This window comes from Salmo trutta, chromosome 1 (genome assembly GCF_901001165.1).
Source record: "Salmo trutta chromosome 1, fSalTru1.1, whole genome shotgun sequence".
In the NCBI taxonomy this organism is placed as follows: Eukaryota; Metazoa; Chordata; class Actinopteri; order Salmoniformes; family Salmonidae; genus Salmo; species Salmo trutta.
In genome coordinates this window covers 60659461-60674879 of record NC_042957.1, presented here as the reverse complement: position 1 = coordinate 60674879, position 15419 = coordinate 60659461, and the positions used below count along the sequence as shown (strand labels likewise).

Below are 15419 nucleotides of genomic sequence, written 5' to 3'. Positions count from 1 at the left end.
CCTGACCTGGCTGGAGGAGATGTCCTGCCTAACCTGGCTGGAGGAGATGTCTTGCCTGACCTGGCTGGAGGAGATGTCCTGCCTGACCTGGCTGGAGGAGATGTCTTGCCTGACCTGGCTGGAGGAGATGTCCTGCCTAACCTGGCTAGAGGAGATGTCCTGCCTGACCTGGCTGGAGGAGATGTCTTGCCTGACCTGGCTGGAGGAGATGTCCTGCCTGACCTGGCTGGAGGAGATGTCCTGCCTGACCTGGCTGGAGGAGATGTCCTGCCTGACCTGGCTGGAGGAGATGTCTTGCCTGACCTGGCTGGAGGAGATCTCCTGCCTAACCTGGCTGGAGGAGATGTCTTGCCTCACCTGGCTGGAGGAGATGTCCTGCCTGACCTGGCTGGAGGAGATGTCCTGCCTGACCTGGCTGGAGGAGATGTCCTGCCTGACCTGGCTGGAGGAGATGTCTTGCCTGACCTGGCTGGAGGAGATGTCCTGCCTGACCTGGCTGGAGGAGATGTCCTGCCTAACCTGGCTGGAGGAGATGTCTTGCCTCACCTGGCTGGAGGAGATGTCCTGCCTGACCTGGCTGGAGGAGATGTCTGCCTGACCTGGCTGGAGGAGATGTCCTGCCTGACCTGGCTGGAGGAGATGTCTTGCCTGACCTGGCTGGAGGAGATGTCCTGCCTGACCTGGCTGGAGGAGATGTCCTGCCTGACCTGGCTGGAGGAAATGTCCTAACTTATCCCTTCCACCCTGTTCTTGACACTCTCTGAACCTGCTGACTGTTGACCTCTGTCTTGATCATATCCACTCTCTCGCCCCTCTCTGTATCTCTCTTGACCCTGACCATTATATCTCTCACTATACCTCAATAGTCTTCATCTCCAGACTGTCAACACAGGTGCACCACTTCTTCCTGACCTTGACACACTGTCACTGTGACCATGGTCTACATTAGGAAGGACCCGACCTCCAGTCAGCAGTGACCTCCGACTGGCATGGGTCCCTCTGAACCAAGCCTTACACAGTGACCTCCAGACTGGCATGGGTCCCTCTGCACCAAGCCTTACACAGTGACCTCCAGACTGGCATGGGTCCCTCTGCACCAAGCCTTACACAGTGACCTCCAGACTGGCATGGGTCCCTCTGAACCAAGCCTTACACAGTGACCTCCAGACTGGCATGGGTCCCTCTGCACCAAGCCTTACACAGTGACCTCCAGACTGGCATGGGTCCCTCTGCACCAAGCCTTACACAGTGACCTCCAGACTGGCATGGGTCCCTCTGCACCAAGCCTTACACAGTGACCTCCAGACTGGCATGGGTCCCTCTGCACCAAGCCTTACACAGTGACCTCCAGACTGGCATGGGTCCCTCTGCACCAAGCCTTATACAGTGACCTCCACAGACTGGCATGGGTCCCTCTGAACCAAGCCTTACACAGTGACCTCCAGTCTGGCATGGGTCCCTCTGCACCAAGCCTTACACAGTGACCTCCAGACTGGCATGGGTCCCTCTGCACCAAGCCTTACACAGTGACCTCCAGACTGGCATTGGTCCCTCTGCACCAAGCCTTACACAGTGACCTCCAGACTGGCATGGGTCCCTCTGCACCAAGCCTTACACAGTGACCTCCAGACTGGCATGGGTCCCTCTGCACCAAGCCTTACACAGTGACCTCCAGACTGGCATGGGTCCCTCTGCACCAAGCCTTACACAGTGACCTCTGACTGGCATGGGTCCCTCTGCACCAAGCCTTACACAGTGACCTCCACAGACTGGCATGGGTCCCTCTGAACCAAGCCTTACACAGTGACCTCCAGACTGGCATGGGTCCCTCTGCACCAAGCCTTACACAGTGACCTCCAGACTGGCATGGGTCCTTCTGCACCAAGCCTTACACAGTGACCTCCAGACTGGCATGGGTCCCTCTGAACCAAGCCTTACACAGTGACCTCTGACTGGCATGGGTCCCTCTGCACCAAGCCTTACACAGTGACCTCCAGACTGGCATGGGTCCCTCTGAACCAAGACTTACACAGTGACCTCCAGACTGGTAGGGGTCCCTCTGCACCAAGCCTTACACAGTGACCTCCAGACTGGCATGGGTCCCTCTGCACCAAGCCTTACACAGTGACCTCCAGACTGGCATGGGTCCCTCTGAACCAAGACTTACACAGTGACCTCCAGACTGGCATGGGTCCCTCTGAACCAAGCCTTACACAGTGACCTCCAGACTGGCATGGGTCCCTCTGAACCAATCTTCCCACAGTAACCTCTGACTGGCATGGGTCTGTCAGCACCAAACCTCCCAGCCCAAGGACAGGGTCTCTTTATTGTAGCATCTCAACGTCCTAAATCCAAGGTTGTCCTGGCAATGAAAGAGCTAATAAAATGACTCTGTATCCTTCCTTCCCCCCATCCCTCACCTCTCCTGCTCTCCCTCACTCTCCTCTCCAGTTATACAGAGATGGCTAAATGAGCTCCCCTGTGGGCAGTATTACCAATCCCTCTCCCCTCATCACTGTTCCCTCATATAGCATCTGATCACACTAGGATACTACACTCTCCTTCCCTCTCCCCTCATCACTGTTCCCTCATAGAGCATCTGATCACACTAGGTTACTACACTCTCCTTCCCTCATCACTGTTCCCTCATATAGCATCTGATCACACTAGGATACTACACTCTCCTTCCCTCTCCCCTCATCACTGTTCCCTCATATAGCATCTGATCACACTAGGATACTACACTCTCCTTCCCTCTCCCCTCATCACTGTTCACTCATAGAGCATCTGATCACACTAGGATACTACACTCTCTTTCCCTCTCCCCTCATCACTGTTCACTCATAGAGCATCTGATCACACTAGGATACTACACTCTCCTTCCCTCTCCCCTCATCACTGTTCACTCATATAGCATCTGATCACACTAGGATACTACACTCTCCTTCCCTCATCACTGTTCCCTCATATAGCATCTGATCACACTAGGATACTAGACTCTCCTTCCCTCATCACTGTTCCCTCATATAGCATCTGATCACACTAGGATACTACACTCTCCTTCCCTCTCCCCTCATCACTGTTCCCTCATATAGCATCTGATCACACTAGGATACTACACTCTCCTTCCCTCTCCCCTCATCACTGTTCACTCATATAGCATCTGATCACACTAGGATACTACACTCTCCTTCCCTCTCCCCTCATCACTGTTCACTCATAGAGCATCTGATCACACTAGGATACTACACTCTCCTTCCCTCTCCCCTCATCACTGTTCCCTCATATAGCATCTGATCACACTAGGATACTACACTCTCCTTCCCTCATCACTGTTCCCTCATATAGCATCTGATCACACTAGGATACTACACTCTCCTTCCCTCATCACTGTTCACTCATATAGCATCTGATCACACTAGGATACTACACTCTCCTTCCCTCATCACTGTTCCCTCATATAGCATCTGATCACACTAGGATACTACACTCTCCTTCCCTCTCCCCTCATCACTGTTCACTCATATAGCATCTGATCACACTAGGATACTACACTCTCCTTCCCTCTCCCCTCATCACTGTTCCCTCATAGAGCATCTGATCACACTAGGATACTACACTCTCCTTCCCTCTCCCCTCATCACAGTTCACTCATAGAGCATCTGATCACACTAGGATACTACACTCTCCTTCCCTCTCCCCTCATCACTGTTCACTCATATAGCATCTGATCACACTAGGATACTACACTCTCCTTCCCTCATCAATGTTCACTCATATAGCATCTGATCACACTAGGATACTACACTCTCCTTCCCTCTCCCCTCATCACTGTTCCCTCATATAGCATCTGATCACACTAGGATACTACACTCTCCTTCCCTCTCCCCTCATCACTGTTCCCTCATATAGCATCTGATCACACTAGGATACTACACTCTCCTTCCCTCATCACTGTTCACTCATATAGCATCTGATCACACTAGGATACTACACTCTCCTTCCCTCTCCCCTCATCACTGTTCACTCATATAGCATCTGATCACACTAGGATACTACACTCTCCTTCCCTCATCAATGTTCACTCATATAGCATCTGATCACACTAGGATACTACACTCTCCTTCCCTCTCCCCTCATCACTGTTCCCTCATATAGCATCTGATCACACTAGGATACTACACTCTCCTTCCCTCTCCCCTCATCACTGTTCCCTCATATAGCATCTGATCACACTAGGATACTACACTCTCCTTCCCTCTCCCCTCATCACTGTTCACTCATATAGCATCTGATCACACTAGGATACTACACTCCTTCCCTCATCACTGTTCACTCATATAGCATCTGATCACACTAGGATACTACACTCTCCTTCCCTCTCCCCTCATCACTGTTCCCTCATATAGCATCTGATCACACTAGGATACTACACTCTCCTTCCCTCTCCCCTCATCACTGTTCCCTCATATAGCATCTGATCACACTAGGATACTACACTCTCCTTCCCTCTCCCCTCATCACTGTTCCCTCATATAGCATCTGATCACACTAGGATACTACACTCTCCTTCCCTCTCCCCTCATCACTGTTCACTCATATAGCTTCTGATCACACTAGGATACTACACTCTCCTTCCCTCTCCCCTCATCACTGTTCACTCATATAGCATCTGATCACACTAGGATACTACACTCTCCTTCCCTCTCCCCTCATCACAGTTCACTCATATAGCATCTGATCACACTAGGATACTACACTCTCCTTCCCTCTCCCCTCATCACTGTTCCCTCATATAGCATCTGATCACACTAGGATACTACACTCTCCTTCCCTCATCACTGTTCCCTCATATAGCATCTGATCACACTAGGATACTACACTCTCCTTCCCTCATCAATGTTCACTCATATAGCATCTGATCACACTAGGATACTACACTCTCCTTCCCTCTCCCCTCATCACTGTTCCCTCATATAGCATCTGATCACACTAGGATACTACACTCTCCTTCCCTCTCCCCTCATCACTGTTCACTCATATAGCATCTGATCACACCAGGATACTACACTTTCCTTCCCTCATCACTGTTCCCTCATATAGCATCTGATCACACTAGGTTACTACACTCTCCTTCCCTCTCCCCTCATCACTGTTCCCTCATAGAGCATCTGATCACACTAGGATACTACACTCTCCTTCCCTCTCCCCTCATCACTGTTCCCTCATATAGCATCTGATCACACTAGGATACTACACTCTCCTTCCCTCTCCCCTCATCACTGTTCACTCATATAGCATCTGATCACACTAGGATACTACACTCTCCTTCCCTCATCACTGTTCACTCATATAGCATCTGATCACACTAGGATACTACACTCTCCTTCCCTCTCCCCTCATCACTGTTCACTCATAGAGCATCTGATCACACTAGGATACTACACTCTCCTTCCCTCTCCCCTCATCACTGTTCCCTCATATAGCATCTGATCACACTAGGATACTACACTCTCCTTCCCTCATCACTGTTCACTCATATAGCATCTGATCACACTAGGTTACTACACTCTCCTTCCCTCTCACATCATCACTGTTCCCTCATATAGCATCTGATCACACTAGGATACTAGACTCTCCTTCCCTCTCCCCTCATCACTGTTCACTCATAGAGCATCTGATCACACTAGGATACTACACTCTCCTTCCCTCATCACTGTTCCCTCATATAGCATCTGATCACACTAGGATACTACACTCTCCTTCCCTCTCCCCTCATCACTGTTCACTCATAGAGCATCTGATCACACTAGGATACTACACTCTCCTTCCCTCTCCCCTCATCACTGTTCACTCATAGAGCATCTGATCACACTAGGATACTACACTCTCCTTCCCTCTCCCCTCATCACTGTTCCCTCATATAGCATCTGATCACACTAGGATACTACACTCTCCTTCCCTCATCACTGTTCCCTCATATAGCATCTGATCACACTAGGATACTACACTCTCCTTCCCTCATCACTGTTCCCTCATATAGCACTCTGATCACACTAGGATACTACATCTCCTCCTCATACACTGTTCCCTCATATAGCATCTGATCACACTAGGAGGATACTACACTCTCCTTCCCTCTCCCCTCATCACTGTTCCCTCATATAGCATCTGATCACACTAGGATACTACACTCTCCTTCCCTCATCACTGTTCCCTCATATAGCATCTGACCACACTAGGATACTACACTCTCCTCCCCTCTCCCCTCATCACTGTTCACTCATATAGCATCTGATCACACTAGGATACTACACTCTCCTTCCCTCTCCCCTCATCACAGTTCACTCATAGAGCATCTGATCACACTAGGATACTACACTCTCCTTCCCTCTCCCCTCATCACTGTTAACTCATATAGCATCTGATCACACTAGGATACTACACTCTCCTTCCTCATCACTGTTCCCTCATATAGCATCTGATCACACTAGGGATACTACACTCTCCTTCCCTCTCCCTCATCACTGTTCCACTCATATAGCATCTGATCACACTAGGATACTACACTCTCCTTCCCCTCATCAATGTTCACTCATATAGCATCTGATCACACTAGGATACTACACTCTCCTTCCCTCTCCCCTCATCACTGTTCACTCATATAGCATCTGATCACACTAGGATACTACACTCTCCTTCCCTCTCCCCTCATCACTGTTCACTCATATAGCATCTGATGACACCAGGATACTACACTTTCCTTCCCCTCATCACTGTTCCCTCATATAGCATCTGATCACACTAGGTTACTACACTCTCCTTCCCTCTCCCCTCATCACTGTTCTCTCATAGAGCATCTGATCACACTAGGATACTACGCTCTCCTTCCCTCTCCCCTCATCACTGTTCACTCATATAGCATCTGATCACACTAGGATACTACACTCTCCTTCCCTCTCCCCTCATCACTGTTCCCTCATATAGCATCTGATCACACTAGGATACTACACTCTCCTTCCCTCTCCCCTCATCACTGTTCACTCATATAGCATCTGATCACACTAGGATACTACACTCTCCTTCCCTCATCACTGTTCCCTCATATAGCATCTGATCACACTAGGATACTACACTCTCCTTCCCTCTCCCCTCATCACTGTTCCCTCATATAGCATCTGATCACACTAGGATACTACACTCTCCTTCCCTCTCCCCCTCATCACTGTTCCCTCATATAGCATCTGATCACACTAGGATACTACACTCTCCTTCCCTCTCCCCTCATCACTGTTCCCTCATATAGCATCTGATCACACTAGGATACTACACTCTCCTTCCCTCTTCCCCTCATCACTGTTCACTCATATAGCAATTCTGATCACACTAGGATACTACACATCTCCTCCTCCTTCCCTCTCCCTCATCACTGTTCCACCTATATAGCATCTGATCACACTAGGATACTACACTCCTCCCTCTCCCCTCACTCACTGTTCCTCATATAGCATCTGATCACCATAGGATACTACACTCCTCCTTCCCTCTCCCCTCATCACTGTCACTCATATAGCATCTGAATCACACTAGGATACTACACTCTTCCTCTCCCCTCATCACTGTTCCCTCATATAAGCAATCTTGATCCACACTAGGATACTACACTCTCCTTCCCTCTCCCCTCATCACTGTTCCCTCATAGAGCATCTGATCACACTAGGATACTACACTCTCCTTCCCTCTCCCCTCATCACTGTTCCCTCATATAGCATCTGATCACACTAGGATACTACACTCTCCTTCCCTCTCCCTCATCACTGTTCACTCATATAGCATTCTGATCACACTAGGATACTACTCTCTCCTTCCCCTCTCCCCTCATCACTGTTCCCTCATAGAGCATCTGATCACACTAGGATACTACACTCTCCTTCCCTCTCCCCTCATCACATGTTCACTCATATAGCATCTGATCACACAGGATACTACACTTCTCCTTCCCTCATCACTGTTCACTTCATATAGCATCTGATCACACTAGGATACTACACTCTCCTCCTTCCCTCATCACTGTTCACTCATAGAGCATCTGATCACACTAGGATACTACACTTCCTTCCCTCTCCCTCATCACTGTCCCTCATATAGGCATCTGATCACACTAGGATACTACACTCTCCTTCCCTCATCAACTGTTCACTCATATAGCATCTGATCACACTAGGATACTACACTCTCTCCTTCCCTCATCACTGTTCCCTCATATAGCATCTGATCACACTAGGATACTACACTCTCCTTCCCTCATCACTCTTCACTCATATAGCATCTGATCACACTAGGATACTACACTCTCCTTCCCTCATCACTGTTCCCTCATATAGCATCTGATCACACTAGGATACTACACTCTCCTTCCCTCTCCCCTCATCACTGTTCCCTCATATAGCATCTGATCACACTAGGATCCTACACTCTCCTTCCCTCATCACTGTTCACTCATATAGCATCTGATCACACTAGGATACTACACTCTCCTTCCTCATCACTGTTTCACCTCATATAGCATCTGATCACACTAGGATACTACACTCTCCTTCCCCCCTCATCAATTGTTCACTCATATAGCATCTGATCACACTAGGATACTACACTATCCTTCCCTCTCCCCTCATCACTGTTCCCTCATATAGCATCTGATCACACTAGGATACTACACTCCTCCTTCCCTCTCCCCTCATCACTGTTCACCTCATAAGCATCTGATCACACTAGGATATACTACACTATCTCCTTCCCTCATCACTGTTCCCTCATATAGCATCTGATCACACTAGGATACTACACTCTCCTTCCCTCTCCCCTCATCACTGTTCACTCATATAGCATCTGATCACACTAGGATACTACACTCTCCTTCCCCTCATCACTGTTCACTCATATAGCATCTGATCACACTAGGATACTACACTCTCCTTCCCTCTCCCCTCATCACTGTTCACTCTATAGCATCTGATCACACTTAGGATACTACACTCTCTCTTTCCCTCATCACTGTTCACTCATATAGCATCTGATCACACCTAGGATACTACACTCTCCTTCCCTCATACATGTTCCCTCATATAGCATCTGATCACACTAGTATACTACTACTGTCTCCTTCCCTCTCCCCTCATCACTGTTCCTCTCATTATAGCATTCGATCACACTAGGATACTACACCTCTCTTCCCTCTCCCCTCATTCCACTGTTCACTCATATTAGCATCTGACTACACTAGGATACTACACTCTCCTCCCTCTCCCCTCCTCACTGTTCCCTCATTATAGCATTTTGTCTGATCACACTAGGATACTACACTCTCCTTCCCTCTGCCCCTCATCCACTGTTCACTCCATGATAGCATCTGCTCACACTAGGTTATACACTCTCCTTCCCTCTCACATCATCACTGTTCCTCATATAGCATCTGATCAACTAGGATACTAGACTCTCCTTCCCTCTCCCTCATCACTGTTCCCCTCATATAGCATCTGATCACACTAGGATACTACCTCTCCTTCCCTCTCCCCTCATCACTGTTCACTCATATAGCATCTGATACACACTAGGATACTACACTCTCCTTCCCTCATCACTGTTCACCTCATATAGCATGATCACATAGGATACTACACTCTCCTTCCCTCTCCCCTCATCACTGTTCCCTCATATAGCATCTGATCACACTAGGATACTACACTCTCCTTCCCCTCTCCCCTCATCACTGTTCCCTCATATAGCATCTGATCACACTAGGATACTACACTCTCCTTCCCTCTCCCTCATCAGTTCCCTCATATAGAATCTGATCACACTAGGATACTCACTCTCTTCCTCTCCCCCTCATCACTGTTCACTCATATAGCATCTGATCACACTAGGATACTACACTCTCCTTCCCTCTCCCTCATCACTGTTCCCTCATATAGCATCTGATCACACTAGGATTCTACACTCTCCTTCCCTCATCACTGTTCACTTTGATTGTCTCGCTCTGTTTCTTTGTATTCTTTCTCCATCTCTCCTTCTCTCTCTCCCTCTCTCAGGGCTATCCCTTTCTCCATCTCTCCTTCTCTCTCTCCCTCTCTCAGGGCTATCCCTTTCTCCATCTCTCCTTCTCTCTCTCCCTCTCTCAGGGCTATCCCTTTCTCCATCTCTTTCCTTCTCAGTTTCCTTTTTTTTCAATTTAAGGGGCTTTATTGTCATGGGAAACATGTGTTTACATTGCCAAAGCATGTGAAATAGATAATAAACAATATAACATTAACAGTAAACATTACACTTACAAAAGTTCCAAAATAATAAAGACATTTCATATGTCATATTATGTCTATATACAGTGTTTTAATGATATGCAAATATTTAAAGTACATAATGGAAAATAAATAAACATAAATATAGGTTGTATTTACAATGGTGTTTGTTCTTCACTGGTTGACCTTTTCTTGTGGCAACAGGTCACAATTCTTGCTGCTGTGATGGTACACTGTGGTATTTCACCCAGTAGATATGGGAGTTAATCAAATGGATTTGTTTTCAAATGCTTTGTGGGTCTGTATAATCTGAGGACAATATATCTCTAATATGGTCATACATTGGGCAGGAGGTTAGGAAGTGCAGCCCAGTTTCCTCCTCATTTTGTGGGCAGTGCACATAGCCTGCCTTCTCTTGAGAGCCAGGTCTGCCTACGGAGGCCTTTCTCAATATTAAGGCTATGCTCACTGAGTCTGTATATTGTCAAAGATTTCCTTTATTTTGGGTCAGTCAGAGTGGTCAGGTATTCTGGCACTGTGTACTCTCTGTTTAGGGCCACATAGCATTTTTTCTAATGTGTCAAGTAATTATCTTTTTGTTTTCTCATGATTTGGTTGGGCCTAATTGTGTTGCTGTCCTGGGGCTCTGTGGGGTCTGTTTGTGAACAGAGACCCAGGACCAGCTTGCTTAGGGGACTCTTCTTCTCTCTTTTGCCGTCTCTCTCCCTCTTGTAGGGGTGGCACCATTACCGTATAATCATGTGACCAACGGTTATGGATGAAGACCGTCATGAAAATAAAATAACTGTCAAAACCATTATTTTCAATTCAAATGATAATAACAGTGACCGTGGTCATTTGGCTGACCAATAACTGTCATCAAAAATTCAATGACCGCCCTACTCTCTCTGTCTCTTGTATCTCTCTGTGTGTCAGAGACATGCTACTGTACCAGTCATAATGACTGTCTCCTCTCTCTCTCTGTGTCAGAGACATGCTACTGTACCAGTCATAATGACTGTCTCCTCTCTCTCTCTGTGTGTCAGAGACATGCTACTGTACCAGCCATAATGACCGTCTCCTCTCTCTCTCTCTGTGCCAGAGACATGCTACTGTACCAGCCATAATGACCGTCTCCTCTCTCTCTCTCTGTGCCAGAGACATGCTACTGTACCAGCCATAATGACTGTCTCCTCTCTCTCTCTCTGTGTGTCAGAGAGATGCTACTGTACCAGTCATAATGACTGTCTCCTCTCTCTCTCTGTGTCAGAGACATGCTACTGTACCAGCCATAATGACTGTCTCCTCTCTCTCTGTGTGTGTCAGAGACATGCTACTGTACCAGCCATAATGACTGTCTCCTCTCTCTCTCTGTGTCTCAGAGACATGCTACTGTACCAGCCACAATGACTGTCTCCTCTCTCTCTCTCTCTCTGGGTGTCAGAGACATGCTACTGTACCAGCCATAAAGACTGTCTCCTCTCTCTCTCTGTGTGTCAGAGACATGCTACTGTACCAGCCATAATGACGGTCTCCTCTCTCTCTCTGGATGTCAGAGACATGCTACTGTACCAGCCATAATGACTGTCTCCTCTCTCTCTCTGTGCCAGAGACATGCTACTGTACCAGCCATAATGACGGTCTCCTCTCTCTCTCTGTGTGCCAGAGACATGCTGCTGTACCAGCCATAATGACCGTCTCCTCTCTCTCTCTGTGTGTCAGAGACATGCTACTGTACCAACCATAATTACCGTCTCCTCTCTCTCTCTCTGTGTCAGAGACATGCTACTGTACCAGCCATAATGACTGTCTCCTCTCTCTCTCTCTGTGTGTCAGAGACATGCTACTGTACCAGCCATAATGACTGTCTCCTCTCTCTCTCTGTGTGTCAGAGACATGCTACTGTACCAGCCATAATGACTGTCTCCTCTCTCTCTCTCTGTGTCAGAGACATGCTACCGTACCAGCCATAATGACTGTCTCCTCTCTCTCTCTCTCTGTGTCAGAGACATGCTACTGTACCAGCCATAATGACTGTCTCCTCTCTCTCTCTCTGTGTCAGAGACATGCTACTGTACCAGCCGTAATGACTGTCTCCTCTCTCTCTCTGTGTCAGAGACATGCTACTGTACCAGCCATAATGACTGTCTCCTCTCTCTCTCTCTGGGTGTCAGACACATGCTACTGTACCAGTCATAATGACTGTCTCCTCTCTCTCTCTGTGTCAGAGACATGCTACTGTACCAGCCATAATGACTGTCTCCTCTCTCTCTCTGTGTGTCAGAGACATGCTACTGTACCAGCCATAATGACTGTCTCCTCTCTCTCTCTGTGTGTCAGAGACATGCTACTGTACCAGCCATAATGACTGTCTCCTCTCTCTCTCTGTGTCTCAGAGACATGCTACTGTACCAGCCATAATGACTGTCTCCTCTCTCTCTCTCTCTCTGGGTGTCAGAGACATGCTACTGTACCAGCCATAAAGACTGTCTCCTCTCTCTCTCTGTGTGTCAGAGACATGCTACTGTACCAGCCATAATGACTGTCTCCTCTCTCTCTCTGTGTCAGAGACATGCTACTGTACCAGCCATAATGACTGTCTCCTCTCTCTCTCTCTGGGTGTCAGAGACATGCTACTGTACCAGTCATAATGACTGTCTCCTCTCTCTCTCTGTGTCAGAGACATGCTACTGTACCAGCCATAATGACTGTCTCCTCTCTCTCTCTCTGTGTCAGAGACAAGCTACTGTACCAGCCATAATGACTGTCTCCTCTCTCTCTCTCTGTGTCAGAGACATGCTACTGTACCAGCCATAATGACTGTCTCCTCTCTCTCTCTGTGTCAGAGACATGTGTCATGACGTTGGCCTGTGGGTAAGGTTTGTGACCCCCCCATAAATACCTTCTCCCTTCCCCTCTCTCTCTGACCCTACTGAAGGACTGGAATAGCCTGTGTTAAATATAGAGAGTCTGGGAACATCAAACAAATGGGGAAAGGAACCATCTTTTGTTAATAAAACCAGTTGGAAATATGCTTGATAACGTAATGAGTATGTATGTCAGTTCATTGTTATCTGAGACATTATGATTGATGGCAGGACGACATAAACTATACCGGAGAAAGTATACACCCTCTAGTTATCAGAGTCACATGGAATTGTTATGCAATTGAAATGTTTGATATTGAAATTGTTTGTTAGGAGATTAAATTTAATTTTAGCTTCCAAATGAGAGAATTGGGTTTTCATAGGGAAAGTGCCCTGCCGATCAGTGGCCAACCCTGTGAAGAGACATGGGGTTATAAACGATGAAACCCCTCCTTTCCCCCTCTCCACTATATAAGTCTTTGAAGAAAAGACATTTGCGTGTTCCAGTACGTGAGGACTGCAGCCTCTACGTTATAAGGACAGACACATATCAAGAACAGAACTAAGCCAACCTCGGCGTGAGCTATGGTATGAACTGGTATGAACTTTGAGCTTATTCACTACAGAAGTGATACTTCCTAGCCGTTGAGTTAGCCGCTGCTAACGTGGGCTAGGAAAGGACGGACGACGGATCCAGTCTAACAACCAGACGAAGATACCACCACGTATCCATTACCACTACAGGAAGATCTGTTGGCCAACCACGGCCAGCATCTACGACCAATCTACCGAAGCGCAGCTCAGAGTAAATATTTATTGCATTTTCCTTTTCCAAATGGGCGGTAATTTAGAATGCAAAAGATAAGGTATTTACGATAGCATAGCTGCTGTTTCTGTGTTCCTAAATCTTCCCGCTCTTTCATTCAAGCCCAACCCCCTTTTCCTTTGTGTAACCAGCCATGATACAGGCTCAGTCCACCAGGACGTTTTCTGTATGACATCATATGTATTCTGTGTATTTGTAATTCTGTGTGATTAGTTAGGTATTTAGTAAATAAATAATTAAACTCAATTTTGTATTGCTGATTCAACTTGTTAGCCAGGGTTCGTGAAGATAACCAAGAATTTATAACTTTCATGATGAGATTGAAAATAAGATAAGATTGACTGCTATCGATGTAAAATATTACTAAGTATTTTAAGAGTTTATTCAGAAGATAACAGCTCTATAAACGTTCTTCTGTGGTGCCCCGACTTTCTAGTTAATTACATTTACATGATTAGCTTAATCAGGTAATATTAATTACAGAGAAATAATTTTATAAATTAGCATGTCATATCACTTAATCCGGCATAGCCAAAGACACGACATATGGAGCCCCCGTGCGAGGAATCTAAAATAGGAAGGAGTGTACCATAGTGGGAAGTGTTCCCAACAGTTAATCTACTGTTTACACTTATGATATCCAATCAATGGAGATGGTAGGGATTATCATCTCATTCAATTTAATAAGTTAAATTGTTGAACAAACCTTAATGTTCTTCCAATCAAATGAGACACTTTTAAAACTTCTCATATTAACCTGGATGAAGCAACCTCTAAGGTTAATTCAAGTTTAATACCCAGATAGCCTACCCAGGTAGGATTAATCATTGGCATTGATTAATTCATTCAATTTGCTTTTGCAAATTCATTCACATCCAACTTCCACATTACTGGTACAGTACTGATGGTTCGTCAACATCTATAAATAGATTAAACTTGTCTTTGCAGCTTCCAATGAATTCCAAACCCAAACATTGAAAAAAAAATAGGAACATTCTTCCTCTAAATTTTTCTAATAATGTGCAAGCTACCAAAGGAGGTGGTCACCACTCCTCCACTAATTAGTGAACCTCCACCCATAAAAGGATTGATCTCTGACCTCAGCAGCGATACCAACCCTAATTATGCAATTAGTGAAAAATCAGCCGAAATTGCGAACGCTGTCCAAAATCAACCATCAAACACAGGCTTTGTGACGGTTCTCTCCACTTTAGCACTTATGTATCGCCATCAAAGGTTGGCATCGATCCAATACCACAGTGCACAGCTGAAGCACGTGCAAGACATGGCTAACATGAGGGCACAGGTGGAGAGAACTGAGCAACTATTGACAAAAGCAGGAAATGGAAACATTCTGCTAGTCGAGGAACTGCGTTTGAAATCGGAACAATTAAAAGTAATTGCAAATACTTATGACGATGAACGAGC

General features: G+C 46.7%; 1 protein-coding gene across 3 annotated transcripts in view; it reads right to left on the bottom strand.

Annotated features, from left to right (window-relative positions):
- Window positions 1–15419, bottom strand: part of LOC115204081 (acid-sensing ion channel 2) — a 480853-nt gene that overhangs the window by 411671 nt on the left and 53763 nt on the right. The gene's annotated exons all lie outside the window — the stretch shown is intronic.